Raw genomic sequence first — 15,807 nt, 5'->3', positions numbered from 1 at the left:
TGCTAATCACCCGATCGCACCCTTATTTAAAAACCGATTAACGGTACATTAAAAAAAACAGACCCCCAATACAAATCAGCCGGTATTCGGGTTTTTTATAGAAACTAATTGATGTCGGCTATTGTATCAAAAAAAGCAGATGTTCCCATTATTATCTGCCGAAAAAACGGGGGTGAAAGTTGATTATTTTTTATGGCGTATACACATGTCTTCGCTTATCTGTAAATTCGTGCCAAAAATAACAATGATCGAGTTATTGCAATGTCACGTGCAAATTTACGATAACGATAAAAAATAATGTTTTTCTTTGTAGCAGTCACATCTTGTAAAAATTCGACATTGTTAAAAAGTTGATTTGCAGTTTTCGTGGATTATTGAGGGAATCATAAATAAAAGAACCATTGAGTTGATGAACTTTTCGAATAATTTATGAAAGTCCTGCTGTTTGGAAACTTCCATTCGGAACGTTTAATCGTCTCTGGGAATTCGGGACTGCCGAATTAGTAAAGAAGTTTAATATAAATTGTTGGAAATTTCAGTCTCTCTGCAAAGATTACTTCCAATACCGAAAGGTACCATAAATCTATCATAATTTTAACCTCCGAGGTGCAATTTATTGTGTTGTATTTAACCATTCTTTAAAAGGTAGATAAATATTTGAGGTTTAACGTAAACGTTACCAGAAATTGTGTTTATCAATTTTAATTAATCATCTTTGCTCCCTATCTGTTTAATTAACAAATCAAGGAGTTAATGAACAAAATTTAAGCCTCGCCATCGAGTCCCTCGCAATTAAGGGCAAATTCAATCAATTACCCGGAGTTGTTGTCTTCCATTTTAATTTAAGCTACCCAAACTTTCAATGACGTGGAAAAATCTATTTTTATAGCCGGAATATGTTACTCGGAACTTTTCCCATTATTTGTTGGGACAATTAACTTGTTGGTCGAAGACCATAAACACTTTTCGAACGGAATAATTTGGGAAATAAATGCACATCCAAAAACTAGTTTAGCAAACTTTGTCGAATTTTCAATATTGTACTTAGTTCGTGGCTGAATAATGAAAAGGAACAAATTGAAATTCCAGAACAAAATTGAAACTACGGCTCCATCCGAGATAAATTTCTGTCGCTGGAAGTGCCTTAACTAAATATTTAATAGGGAGAAGATTTGTTTTCCTGTTTGTTGTAACAAAGCAAGTTGATGTTTCCTGCTATTTGTGCCAAGTTCACATTTGTTCCAATTACGTTAATTCACTACGTTGATGAAGTCCAAGTGTAAATTAATAAGTTTTATGTGTTTTTCATGTTGAATCAATATTTTAAGTACATTGTTGCTAACACTCTCGCTGTTATTATCGTGTAAACGGTTCAATTAAAATGTTACTGCGAAGCAATTAATTATAATTAGTGCAAACTTATCACTTGTCACAACATCACAATGGTGCCGTACTTTAATAAATTATTACATACACTGAGTTACAACACACACAGCTCACTGTGTTTCTTGGAGTCCAAAAAGCCATCTTGAAGCCGACATTGCGGTCCGCCTAATAAAATTATCACCAAAATTAAAATCCAAATAACCATTTTGATTGTGAATTAACACAGGAACACGGCCGAAATGTCCCAATAACAGTTCGCACGAGTAATTTCCCGTGCCACGGAAAATAGAATTAAATCCCATAATGGCGGGAAATGGGCAGATGAGCTCTCACCGTAACCCCCTAATGATCCACCCCCATAACAATAGATTTTCATCTCTGGCTACATATACGGCCCGAATCCGGGGTGGTTTTACACGGTTTTCTTGACTCCAGATCGTATCTACTTCGAGAACACATATTTCTTTTTGTAATGAAGGTTTACGGTGCCGGGCGGGGGCCGTATGCACAAAAAGAACGAGAAACCCCACAGCCACAGGTCCCGAGATTAGACGAGGAAGAACAAAGGATCCGGAATCGGCATCGCTTTTTATTACGGTGTTATTTTATAAGTTCATTATTGGACGACGTGGAATGGGGCCGTAACGGATTTTTAGTTTATTGGGAAAGTGGTTGGGGGAGCTTAATTTCGGTTTATTAGTACAAAATTTACATTCGAATGCTTTAGCAAACATTTAAGTCGCATTTACAGAACAGTTGCAGCAGTTCCATATCCGGATAACAATCAGAAATCTCTCTATTTCCTTCGTAGTTTCTCAGTTTACCAAACTTTAAAGTCGGATTAAATTCGTGGGGATTATCAAGTATTATGGCCATTCACAACGTGTAATACGAGAAATGTTTGAGGGTCTGTTTCAAGTAGTCTCATCCATAAATTGTATGGGACGAATTACAAATTATTAAATTACCTTTATATATATAATTTGTATGAATAAGCCCTGTTTTATTGGTTTCCAAATAAAGATTAAGTCTTTCAGTTTCGTTACCAGACGTTTTAATAAGGTGTCGTCCTCAAACGCAAAATATTTCATTACTTATTCTGAAATACAATTCTGAAAGGGAAAACACACACAATAACATGATTTAATTTTGAAATGAATACTCCGTTTAATAATATAAAATTCATAATGTATCCTTCGTTTCCTTTCAGTAAATAATGACAAAATTACCATGCGATGTTTTTCTTTAAAATTGAATGGAAATTCATTGTACACAGCTTTGTTAATACGAACACAAAGAAAAATAAAATCACACATGATAATTAATTGTAAAGTTCACAATGTATATTTTTGATTTTTATAAATACTTATGAATTATGCACGATTTATTTAGAAAATACATAAAATTTTTAGTTTTTACAGTAATTATCCCAATTTTATTAATTTTTAACAATTTTTAACAATTTTTATAAATTTAAGATGAAAATTTTTAAATTAAATTAAATTTTACATTTGTGATTATTTTATTTTTTTCATTAAATTGACATTCTTTATAATTCTTATAAATTTATTAAAATTTTACTATTATTTTTACTAATTTTTATAATTTTTTTTGAATTTCAGCACTTTTTAAAAATAATTATTGGAAATTTTTCAATTTTTACATTTTGACTATACGTTTTTTTATAATTTGTATAATTTTTTATAATTTTCATAAATTAAAAAAATAAGTTTTTTTTTAATTTTTAATAATTATAATTGTTTTTTTAATATTTAACAAATTTACCTATTTTCAATTTTTACATTTTGAAAATAATACTATTTAATCATTTTTTTTATAATTTTACTATTTTTATAATTTTCATAAATTCACAAAAAAAATTTATTTTAATTTTTAATAATTATTTTTTTTTTTAATATTTAACAAATTTACTTATTTTCAATTTTTACATTTTGAAAATAATATTATTTAATCATTTTTTTTTATAATTTTACTATTTTTATAATTTTCATAAATTCACAAAAAAAACATTATTTTAATTTTTATTAATTATTTTTTTAAAATTTAACAAATTTAATGATTTTGCTTTTTTATTAAAATTATTTTTATTATTATTTCTCATCATCTCAATTTTAAAAATAATTATTGAAAATTTTTCAATTTTTACATTGTGAAAATATTATTATTTAATCTATTTTTTTTCATAATTTTATTATTTTTATAATAAATATTTTATAAATAATAAAATAAGTTTTTTATTTTAATATTTAATAATTATTATTATTATTTTTTTTTAATAATTAACAAATTTTACCTATTTTCAATTTTTACATTTCGAAAATATTACTATTTAAACTATTTTTTTTTATAATTTTTATAATTGTTTTTTCTTTATTTTAATTTTTAATAATTATTTTTTTTTTATATTTCACAAATTTCACCTTTATTCATATGATTGTGAAATTTCTAATAATTTTTATAACGTTCCAATTTTTTTAATTAATTTATTATTAAATTAGGAAAATTAAAATTATTTATAAAAGTTATTTTTTTAAATTTTGTTGAATTAATATTATTAATATTCAATTTATTTACTTATTTTTTAATTTTCCTAATTTTACTATTTTATATAAAAATAATTAATAATAATTACGTAAAATAATTTTCAAATCTTTTGTATTTTAATTTAAGCATTTTTTGATATTTAACAAATTGATATAAATTGTAAAATATTAAAATATTTTTTTTTTATTTTTCTCATCTTTTTTTGGATTACAGTACTTCCCAATTTTTATAATTTTAGTTTTTAACAATTTCTAAAAATAATTCATCCATTTTTAGAGTTGCTTCAATTCTTTTTCACATAAAATATTTTTAATATTTAATTTATTATTTTCCTAATTTTACTACTTTTTATAACTTTGTTATCAATTTTACCAGTTATTAGTTTTTAATATTTTATATATTGGAGTGTAACCATTTTTACTAGTTTTATAATTTAATTTTTTTTTTCTTAATTTTTCTCTAGATATTTAATTTTTTTCTTCTTTAATTTTCCTAATTCTCATAATTTTCATAAATTAGTACAATAATTTTCAAAATCTTTTAATTTAATTTTAACAACTATTTTTTGTTATATTTAACAAATTTACACAAATTTCAATCCTTTTCATATTTTAAGATAAATATGGCTATATGAAATATCTGTTCTAATTTTCTTAATTAAATTAACTTTCTTAACTATTTGTTATAAATTTAAGAAATTGATTGTAATTTTTTTTTAAATTCGCGACGTGTTCAAGAAATTTTCGAGAATCCTTAATTGTCAAATGAAGATTGAATTTTCAATTTCATTGCCAGGAAAGCATAAAAGACATTTTGAAGTCGTCTTCAAACACAAAATATTTCAATACTTGATGACTAATTCTGAAAGCCAGTGCTGAAAGGAACGAAACAGATAATAACATGACTAAATTTTGAAATGAATACTTCGCTTAATAATGTATCCTTTGTTTCCTTTCAGTAAATAACGACAAGATAACCATGCAATGTTTTTCTTTAAAATTGAATCAAAATTTATTGTGCCCGGCTTTGTTAATCCGGGCACAAAGAAAATGAAATTGCATTTCACAAATAAATCACTCATACATCGCACTAAATTGTTTCGTCTTTAAGCCTTGTCAACAGCTACAATTTATACATTTTACTTACGGCCCTCCGATTAGAATTATAACCCACTTCATGCTCCCGCCTTTGATATAAACTACTTTGGATTATTCTCACAGAATTCTTTTTGATTACCCTCGGCGAAGACAAATTAATGCGATACCACTTGAGGCTTTTAACATTTTCTGTGGGGGATCTCAAAAGCAAGTAGCTACGGGTTTACAAACACAAGAGATAAGCCGAGTTTACGGGTAAAAAGATTCGTCTGGGAATTATATACGTGGTAATGCACGGGAAAAATCAAATCTCAATTCAAGTGGTCTTCAAATAAACCCCTGGCGAATTGGGAAATTGGGCCAGAGTTCATCAACAAATATTAAGCGAGAATTACAATGCGGAGCTGCCCAATAAATTCCAGGGTCCTAGTTTACAGCCCCGGGTTTATCTGGGTCGCCTCAATTTTTAATAATTTCAAGACACAACAATTGGATGGCGCACAAGACGTTCCTCATTCAGGTCACACCGTTTCGGACCGACAAATTTATCTCTTCCTTGCGCCCAGACCAAATCTGACCCTCCGAATTAAAGGGCTGGACAAACAACTTTCGGTTTCCTAGAAGTGCGGCCACCGGGTCTTCTCTTGTCATCCACTTCACACATTTTTTATGTGTCCCATTCTCACTTTATTGCCGGGCCTAACACAATAGAATGGCCGCACTTTGTAGTTAACGTCCGGGCGGTGGAAGAATTGTAGTCATTTTTGGAACAATGGCGTATTAACTTTGCGTTATTACGCGCCGTTTTTCATTCTTTCCAAATGAAATTCCGGCCGGATCAACGATTAAATCATCCGTTGAAGTTGTGGTGTTTATCTTAACGAAAAGTTAAAGCTTTTTGGCCTCCGAGATTTTGTTTTAAGACCATAACGTGGCGTGGAGATAAACTTGAGTGAAAAGAAAGGAAAAAGTTGGTCGGTAAAAAGTAAAATATGGTGGAAGTTGGTAGACAAGTCCGGGCGAAATGCGCTTTTGTCTCAATTTTCGTCATAAAGTTAACGAATAAAAAATGGAGGAACATTAGAAGCACTACCTGGTCCGAAAATTAAATTTTATCTCGTCGATCCAATCGATGTCGTCTGCAGCTCGGATTGATACGTTTCGTGCCATCGGCCGCATAAAAACTTCAGCACTTCGAGTTTGCTTTGCTGAAAATCCTCCGACGACAGCGGCCCACTAAAACTTAATTTGGGAATTATTAATGGAGTTGTTATGTGATGAAAAGTTATTAAAGTTAAAGACGTGAAAGCTGAAAATGGCTTCAAACATCAGGACACCAAATTAAAAATGTTTTACGGGTAATTACAAAAGGCTACTTCCAGAAATTGGGCTGTTTCTCAAGAACCTCACGGTTCTTGCTAATTATCAACTAATTTTGAGCCGCCAATGAAAGAACACAAATCATTTGGAGGGAGATGAATTGTTAAAACATCCGTTAAGTCCGGTTCGGGTGGTTTTGAAGACTTACGACCGCCAAGCCTTGGGTTATGACACTATTGATTTATCGCCAAAAGAATACGAGATACTGTCATAAATTTCGTGGCGGTTTTATTGATTAATACTTCCAAATGGGCTTTTCGATAGTGCGAGATAATTTAATAAATTACCGTCCGCCCAAAGATTTATTTCGACGACCAACAAATTAAATAAGCAAACCTTTGAGACAAAGTTGTTCATTACGAACGTGGAAACGGCGAAAGGCAAAAGGGGAAAATGGAAGTCAATACTGTTCCTACGCAATCCTTGTTTAGTTCATTACAAGGACATGACGAAATTACACAGAACTAGCAAAATGGAAACATGTCTACTATCCAAACAAGAAACTTATTTCGCCTGTTATTATATTTATCTTGGGAGTTCTGAACCAGTGGCGTCATACAATTAAATTTGGACTCGCAACGGACCGAGCTTGAAGATAAAGGCACATTTGACGGCGTAATGGTTTCGCAAGTCGATGTTAATAGTTGGAGGACATCCGTGACAAAAACAAGATAGTGTTTTAATTAACAGAAGAACCATTCTCCGATTCCTCTACTTGTTTGGAGCATTAATCACTTTATAAAAACTTTATGGCTTGACCATGATGAGGTATTAATAATTTTAATGTAGGTGGAATGCGATTATTATTATTTTCCATTTTTAATATTTAAAATCTTATGACAATAAATACAGAAAATATATTTTTACAACTTCTATAGGGTTACAATTTTGTCTATTTTGATAATTTGAATTTTTTTTTTTCATTTATGAAATTTTTTTTCGTTCTCAAAATTTTGCCAATTTTTTTTACAATTTTCATAATTTAAAAATTTTTTAAAAAATTTAAATTCTTTTATTTCCTTAAAATTAACATAAAATTAGAAGTTTTTGTATAATATTAATTATTTATTAAACTTTTACAATTTTATACATTTCTTTTTAATTTTATGTATTTTTGTAAATTTTTATTTACTCTTCTCCATTTTTATTATTCAAAATTTTATTATAATAATAAATATAGAAAATATATTTTTAGAACTTTTATAAGGATTACAATTTTTTCGATTTTAATAATTTAGAATTTTTTTTTTATTCAGAAAATTTTGAACATTTTTTTTACAATTTTCATAATTTTTAAATTTTTTTCATAGTTTTTGTTTTTAATTATTTTATTATTTCTTTAAAATTGTCATAAAAATAGAAATTTATTTTAATAATAATTTATTAAACATCCACAATTTTAATAATTTTTTGTTTATGATTTTTTTTTATTTTATGAATTTTTGTAATTATTTATTTACACATCTCCAATTCCAATAATATCCTAAATTTTATTATAATAATAAATGTAAATAATAAACTTTATTCACTTATGAAAATTTTTTTTTAATTTTGAAAATTTTGATCATTTTCTTTAAAATTCCCATAAATTTAAAAGTTTTTTACATTAATATATTTTATTATTTCTTTAAAATAGTCATAAAATTAGAAGTTTTGTATATTAACAATAAATTTTGATAATTTGAAAATTTTTTTGTGTATGATTTTTTTTTGTAATTTTATGATTTTTTGGAAATATTTATTTACACTTCATCAGTATTCAGAATTATATTATAACAATAAATGTAAATAATATGTTTTTACAACTTTTATACGAATTACAATTTTTACAATTTTGATAATTTGAAAAAAATTTTTTGTTTATGAATTTTTTCTTTAATTCTGAAAATTTTGGCCATTTAATTCTTTTTAATTCTCATAAATTTAAGAGTTTTTAAATTAAAATTATTTTATTATTTTTTTAAAATTGTCATACAAATAGAAGTTTAATAATAATTTATTAAATATTTACAATTTTGATAATTTGAAAAACTTTTGTAAATATTTATTTATACTTCTCCATTTTTAAATTAAATTATTTTACTATTTCTTTAAAATTGTCATAAAATTATAATATATATTATTTTATTATTATTACAATTATCACATGTTTTTTATTTTATGAATTTTCATAAATTTTTATTTAAACTACACTTATTTATTTAAACCTTTCCATTTTTAATATTCAAAATTTTATTATAACAATAAATGTAAATAACATATTTTTACAAATTTTATACGGATTACAAATTTTGATAATTTGAAAAAAGTTTTTTGTTTATGAATATTTTTTTTAATTCTGTAAATTTTGACCATTCTCTTTACAATTTTCATAAATTTAAGACTTTTTTAATTAAATTTTATTATTTCTTTTACATTGTCATAAAGTTTTTGTATAGAATAATATATATAATAATTTATTAAACTTTTATTTACAATTTTTATTCTTTTTTTTATTATACGAATTTTTAATTACTATATGTTTTAAAATTTTATTATAATAATACAATACATTTTTAAAACATTTTTTTTTTTTCACTTTTGATAATAATATTTTGACCACTTTTTTTACAATTTTCATAAATTAAGGTTTTCTTTTAAATTAAATTATTTTATTATTTATTTAAAATGATCATAAAATTAGATGTTTTATTATTATTATAAAAATATATGCATTTTGTATGTATTTTTTTTTTTTTTCATTTTATTTATAATTCTCACAATTTTTTTAATTAAATTATTACTTTAAATTTAGAAGTTTTTTTCTAAAATAATAATGATAATAATAATAAGAAAAACAATAATCTATTAAACATTATATTTTTACATTTTTTTTTTTTTTAATTTTAACAATTTTTTATTTACGCTTCTCCATTCTCCATATTTAAAATTTTATTAAATATATAAATATAGAAAATATATATTTACAACAACAACAAAAGTATGTATCTAGAAAAATAATAATGGTAATTTATTAAACAATTATTTACAATTTTTGCACTTTTTTACCTTTCTATTTTTATAATAATATTAAAATTTTATTATTACAATAAATATTGAAACTTTTATAGACGTTACAATTCAGTTTGAAATATTTTTTTTATCTCACTCAATTTTCACTAGTTTGAAGTACTAATCACTTTCTAAAAACTTTCATGACTCAACCACGTTGAAGTATAAATAATTTTAATGCAGATGGAATACGATATTCAGCTTCAGCTTTTAAAGTTATCGCCGGACCAAGATTAATTGGTAACTCAGTAGGATTTTTAATGGTCAGCTTTAATAAAGTTTTAAAAACCCTCTTAGGACATATTAGATGCAGTATCTCATATCTCATAATGGATTTTCGTATAATCTTACCACAAGTTACGGCCGGAAATTTATCAAGGGATTGGTTTAAAGTGTCCCGTGACATATAAAACTTTTATTGTCACATAATGTAAATAAACTGGGATGTATGCTTTTTTGATTATTGAAATATTATATGCACTTATACGACCTCTCGGGTCCAAACGAGATTCATAAACGTGAGAAAACTTTATGGACGACGTCCCGCAAAAATTCCGCAGCGACCGGAAGTGAAACAATACTTTCTCAGATTATTAAAATCAATCGAGCTTTCGGCGAGATAAAACATCAAAGTTCTGGATTCTTTAATAAGTAACGTCGGGGATGAAATGACGTTTTCGAGAGGTACTTTCACCAGTTCACATTAATTAAATATATCATCCGGAAATCGTACTGCAACTCCCACGTAATCAGTCATAATTAAAACTTCTTTGTTTCCCGTCCGCCATATTTCACGGCCCGAGAACTTCGGGATTGTTAGACGAACATCAATCTTGAAGCGTTTTTCAATTTATCAACCAACACACACTCGGTGAGTAACATTGTTTAAAATTTCGTTTCGTTCATTAATTAACCTTAATTAACATCATGTCCTATCAACACGGATCCGGCAAACCGGGGGACTTGTTTAACGTGTAAACAACATTTCCCCTGGCTTTATCATAATTTATTTCGTTTCGGGATTCCACGAATTACATTTAAACGCGCCCCTACATTAACATAAATAATATGAAATTCAACAAATTCGCAACATTAATTTCGCGTAAACCCGCCGTAAATTCAAGTGAAATTGAGACACCGGTTGGTAAATCACATTGGACGTCGAACATGCATCGTTACCATTCGCAGATGCCATACAGCATCCTAATTGCGAATGTCGGGGGAATTGTTTCGCTACATCTGGACCGCAGACGTGGTTTTAATACATCAAATCGAAAAGCGACAAAGACCGTTTCTTGGTAGGAGCCGATGCAGATTCCAGAAATTGAGACGCGATCGTTTCGTTGTTCAGTGAACGTTGCCCCGATGTTATTCACCTATGCAAATGACAATGATATTAAGAATCTGTTTGGAAAAATTTAAAGCGCATCGATGGGTGTGATCGGGATGCACTCGGGGCTTACGGTGTTTATTCTTCTGATAGTTTACACAGTGGGAACGGATTTTATTACTATTTTAAGGCTTAGACATTGTTTTAGGATAATGGATTGTTGAATTGTTATAAAATTTTATAGTTTTATTGTGAACAAAGTAACAATATTCAAAATATTATTAATTTCATAAAACATTTTTATGATTTTACAAATTTTTATTTATTTATTTATTTATTTTTCAAATCTTAACAAAAATTATTGAAAATATATTTTCGTTTTTACATTTTATTTAATTATTATATTATAATTTTTTTACATAATTCATTTATTTATATTTTTAATTTAATGAAATTTTAATGTGTTCCTTATATTTTCCATAAGTTTGGAATTTTTTTATATAATAAAAATGAATAATAATTTTCACTACTTATGATATATAACAGTTGTAATTTTTGAAATATTTGTAAATATTCAAAGTTTTCACTTTACTTCTTCGTTTTTAATATTTAAAAATTTATTACAAGAATAAATATTGAAAATATATTTTTACAACTTTTATATGTAGGTGTCACAATTTTTAATTTTTGATAGTTTGAAGTTTATTTTTTTTTATTCTCATAATTTTGACTATTTTTTGTGTGTTTATAATTTTTAAAACCTTTTCTGATTTATTTTGGCAACTTTGTAACTTAATAATTTTATTATAATACTTATTTACAATTTTCATAAATTTAGAAAAATGATGACAAATAATTAATTCGTTAAAATGTTTTTTCTTTAACTTTTAATTTTATATATTTTTGTACAATTTTGTAACTTTGAGAAGTAAAATTCTCAATTTTCAAAATTTTCAGTTTTTATTACTTAAATTTATGTTTTTTTTTTTTAATTTTCTAGTCGTCCAGTTTTCACAGCTTATTAAAATTTTTTTAATTCTCCCAATTTTACTATTTTTATTTTAAAATGTTTATATATTTATATATTTATAGTAAATTTGAAAATTTACAAAATTCATGAATTTAGGAAAATAATAATTTTATTTTACCTTTTTTTATTTTGATAATGTCTATTTTTAAAATGTTTAATTCCTACTTACTACTAACTTTTAGCAACGTTCTGAGAATAATTTAAATATTTAATTTATTTTTTTAATTTTTCCAATTTTATTATTTTCAAAATTTTTAGTTTTTACAACAATACATATATTCTCTAATTTATGATTTCAATTTTTAAATTTTCAAAATAATATTTTTTAATTTATTTTATTTTAATTTTCCCAATTTTACTATTTTTTATGATTTTCATAAATTTAGAATTTTTTATTTTAATTTTAACCATTATTTTTTTATATTTAAGTAATACAACACAAATTTCACCTTTTTTATTTTTTAAAATTTTTAAAACCTTTTCCAATTTTTCTAATTAAATTGACATTTTTTATATTTTTTATAAATTTAAGAAAATAATGATTTTTTTTTAATTTTTTTCAGTTTTACTTCTTAATTTATTTTTTAATTTTTCCAAATTTTCTATTTTATTGTAATTTTTATAAATTTAGGAAATTTTGTATAATAAAAATAATAAAAATCTCAATTTTAATTTTGATTATAATTTCGTTTAATATTTAACAAATTTACATAAATGTCACTTTTTTAATTTTTTAAAATTTCTACTAGTTTCATAATTTTTATTTTTTCTAATTAATTTGACATATTTTAAAATTAATAAGGGTTTCTACAACAATACACATATATTTTTTTTAATTATAGTTTTCAGTTTTTAAATTTTAAAAATAATATTTAATTTATTTTATTTTAATTTCTTACTATTTTTTGATAATTCTCATAAATTTAGAATTTTTGATATGATAAAAATAAAATATTTCAAAAAATTTTTTTTTATTTTAATTTTAACCATTATTTTTTTATATTTAACAAATTTACACCTTTTTTATTTTTTAAAATTTTTACTAGTTTCATAATTTTTAAAATCTTTTCCAATTTTTTTAATTAAATTTACAATTAAAATTTTCTTCAATTTGACTAATCTTTATCATTTTATAAAATTATGACACTCCTCAATTTCAAAATTATATTAATTAATTTATTTTTTAATTTTTCCAAATTTTCTATTTAATTATAATTTTTGTAAATTTAGTATAATTTGTATAATAAAAATAATAAAAAATCCAACGAACTTTTATTTTAATTTTGATAATAATTTCGTTTAATATTTAAAAAATTTACATAAAATTTTTAATTTTTTTAAATTTCTACTAGTTTCATAATTTTTATTTTTTCTAATTAATTTGACATATTTTAAAATTAATGAGGCATAATTTTAACATTTAGTTAAAAATTTCCAAATTTTTAGTTTTTACAACAATACACATTTTTTTTTTTAATTTATAGTTTTCAGTTTTTAAATTTTAAAAATATATTTAATTTCTTACTATTTTTTGATAATTTTCATAAATTTATAATTTTTTATATGATAAAAATAAAACATTTCAAAAAATTTTTATTTTTATTTTAATTTTAACCATTATTTATTTATATTTAGCAAATTTACACAAATTTTACCTTTTTTATTTTTTAAAATTTTTACCAGTTTCATAATTTTTAAAATCTTTTCCAATTTTTTTAATTAAATTTACAATTAAAATTTTTTCAATTTAACTAATCTTTATCATTTCATAAAATTATGACACTCAATTTCTAAAATTATATTAATTAATTTATTTTTTAATTTTTCCAAATTTTCTATTTAATTATAATTTTTGCAAATTTAGGATAATTTGTATAATAAAAATAATAAAAAATCCAACGAACTTTTATTTTAATTTTGATAATAATTTTGTTTAATATTTAATAAATTTACACAATTTAATAAATAATTTAACTTTTAACATTTAATATAATTTTGACATTTAGTTAATAATGAATTAATTAAATTAAGAATATATAATAACAATGATGATGATAATAATAATGTATATATTTTTTCCAGACAATTATTATAAATTTTGAATTTTTAATTCTTTTTCCAATTTTCGTTATTTAATTTTAACCATTTTTTTAAATTAATGATAAAAATATGAAATTTTTATCAATTTTCATTCATATTTGGGGCATATTTACTATTACAAATGTACGCTTTTTATTTTTTTACTATAGCCACTAAATTTACTTACTTATTTTTAACATATTTATATTTATTTGTATACTTCACAATTTTGAAGTCGTTCCTCCACTGTGACTTTCATATTGTGTTCTACGCAGAAATTAAACGTTGAATTATTCATAACGCAAGTTTTATGTGTGTTTATATTAAACAATTTAATCCTAAGTTTAATTTAAGTTTTAACACAAGCATAGCTGACACTTTTGAATTATGTCCTTTAATCTCCCGCGTAATGAAAACCAAATACGAACGAATATAAATTCAACACTTACATTGCCAATAAAACAACCTGAAAAAGATTTAACATCGCTTATTTTTTTTCTTGTTTCAGGTATTGACAGCACACCAACCCACAACAGTTCCACGTTTTCGTCGTGGCAACACGTCAAAAAATCTCACTCAGACAGTAATCTCATATACGTGTCACATTCATTTCAGTCCCATTTCACTTCGAATTTTCTCACATGCATTAAAATTTTTTATTACGTGCCGTATGGTCTTTGACTAGCGGGAGGTGTACGTTACACAAGCGCGACATAAAGTCAGAAAAGGGCCGTAACAAACAAGTGTTTGAATAGCATTTGCGATCCCGCTTTTGATGTTTATCTGTGAGTTCGATGGATTTTACGCCTTGTGTAGGCTAAAATTTCGTGTACCACGAAGGAATATCAAATTCAAAACTAAAACAAAACCGATAACCCGACGTTCTTTGACGAATCGACCCGTTAAATACACTGTTCGAAGAAATTAACGCACCAATTATAATGTTGTAAATAATTTTTCTATTTAAGTAAATGGTACATTGTTTGTATTAACTTTGAACTTTTGACTCTGGTATATGACGTTTCATATGCTCCTTTTATAAGTCTAAATTTTTTACTAATACAGGATAATGCACGACCATTACAACCCATGTTATTCGAAATTATCTCGCTGACGTTGGGATTAATTCTATAGCCTGGACAGCTCGCAGACCTTAACCCAATAGAACATATCTGGGACACAATATTTTTAAATAAATATACAGAGAGTGCATAATACATTTATTTTTTTATAGTTTTCAATTTTTAAATTTTCAAAATAATATTTAATTTATTTTATTTCAATTTTCTCAGTTTTACTATTTTTTTTTTTAATTTTCATTAATTTAAGATATTTTTATTTTTATTTCAATTTTAACAATTATTTTTTATATATTTAAGAAATTTAAAGAAACTTCAACTGTTTTATTTTTTAAAATTTTACACCTCTTTATTTTTAATACTTAAAAATTTATCACAAAAATAAATATTGAAAATATATTTTTAGAACTTTTATATGTAGGTGTCACAATTTTTAATTTTTGATAGTTCGAAGTTTTTTTTTTTAATTCTTACAATTTTGTATATTTCCTTTACAATTTTCATAAATTTATATATTAAAAAGGTTAAAAAATTGTTTTATAATTTTTTTGAGATATTAACATCATTTTAACAACTTTTATAATTTTACTATAACATTTATTTACAATTTTAATAAGTTTAAAAAAATGATTGTAATTCTCAATTTTTAAAATTTTGAGTTACTGTTACTTCATGTTTTTTTAAATTTTTTAGGTATTCAGTTTTTACAGTCTATTAAATTTTTTTTAATTATCTCAATTTTCCTATTTATATTTTACAATATTTATAAATTTAGAAGATTTTTTAAAGTAAAATTGATGATTTACAATT

General features: G+C 24.2%; 1 protein-coding gene and 1 long non-coding RNA gene across 5 annotated transcripts in view; one reads left to right on the top strand and one right to left on the bottom strand.

The window, feature by feature from the left end:
* Positions 1-15,807, top strand: part of LOC109604404 (tensin-1) — a 293,281-nt gene that overhangs the window by 95,273 nt on the left and 182,201 nt on the right. The window lies entirely within an intron of this gene.
* Positions 6,220-15,807, bottom strand: part of LOC126265238 (uncharacterized) — a 57,065-nt gene continuing 47,477 nt past the window's right edge. Inside the window, exon 3 of the long non-coding RNA XR_007547780.1 lies at positions 6,220-6,290. This is a non-coding gene — a long non-coding RNA (uncharacterized LOC126265238). The remainder of the gene's footprint in view (positions 6,291-15,807) is intronic.

This window comes from Aethina tumida, chromosome 4, assembly GCF_024364675.1.
Source record: "Aethina tumida isolate Nest 87 chromosome 4, icAetTumi1.1, whole genome shotgun sequence".
Taxonomy (NCBI): Eukaryota; Metazoa; Arthropoda; class Insecta; order Coleoptera; family Nitidulidae; genus Aethina; species Aethina tumida.
Note: the sequence above shows the minus strand (reverse complement) of the source record. Positions and strands in the feature narration are given on the sequence as shown.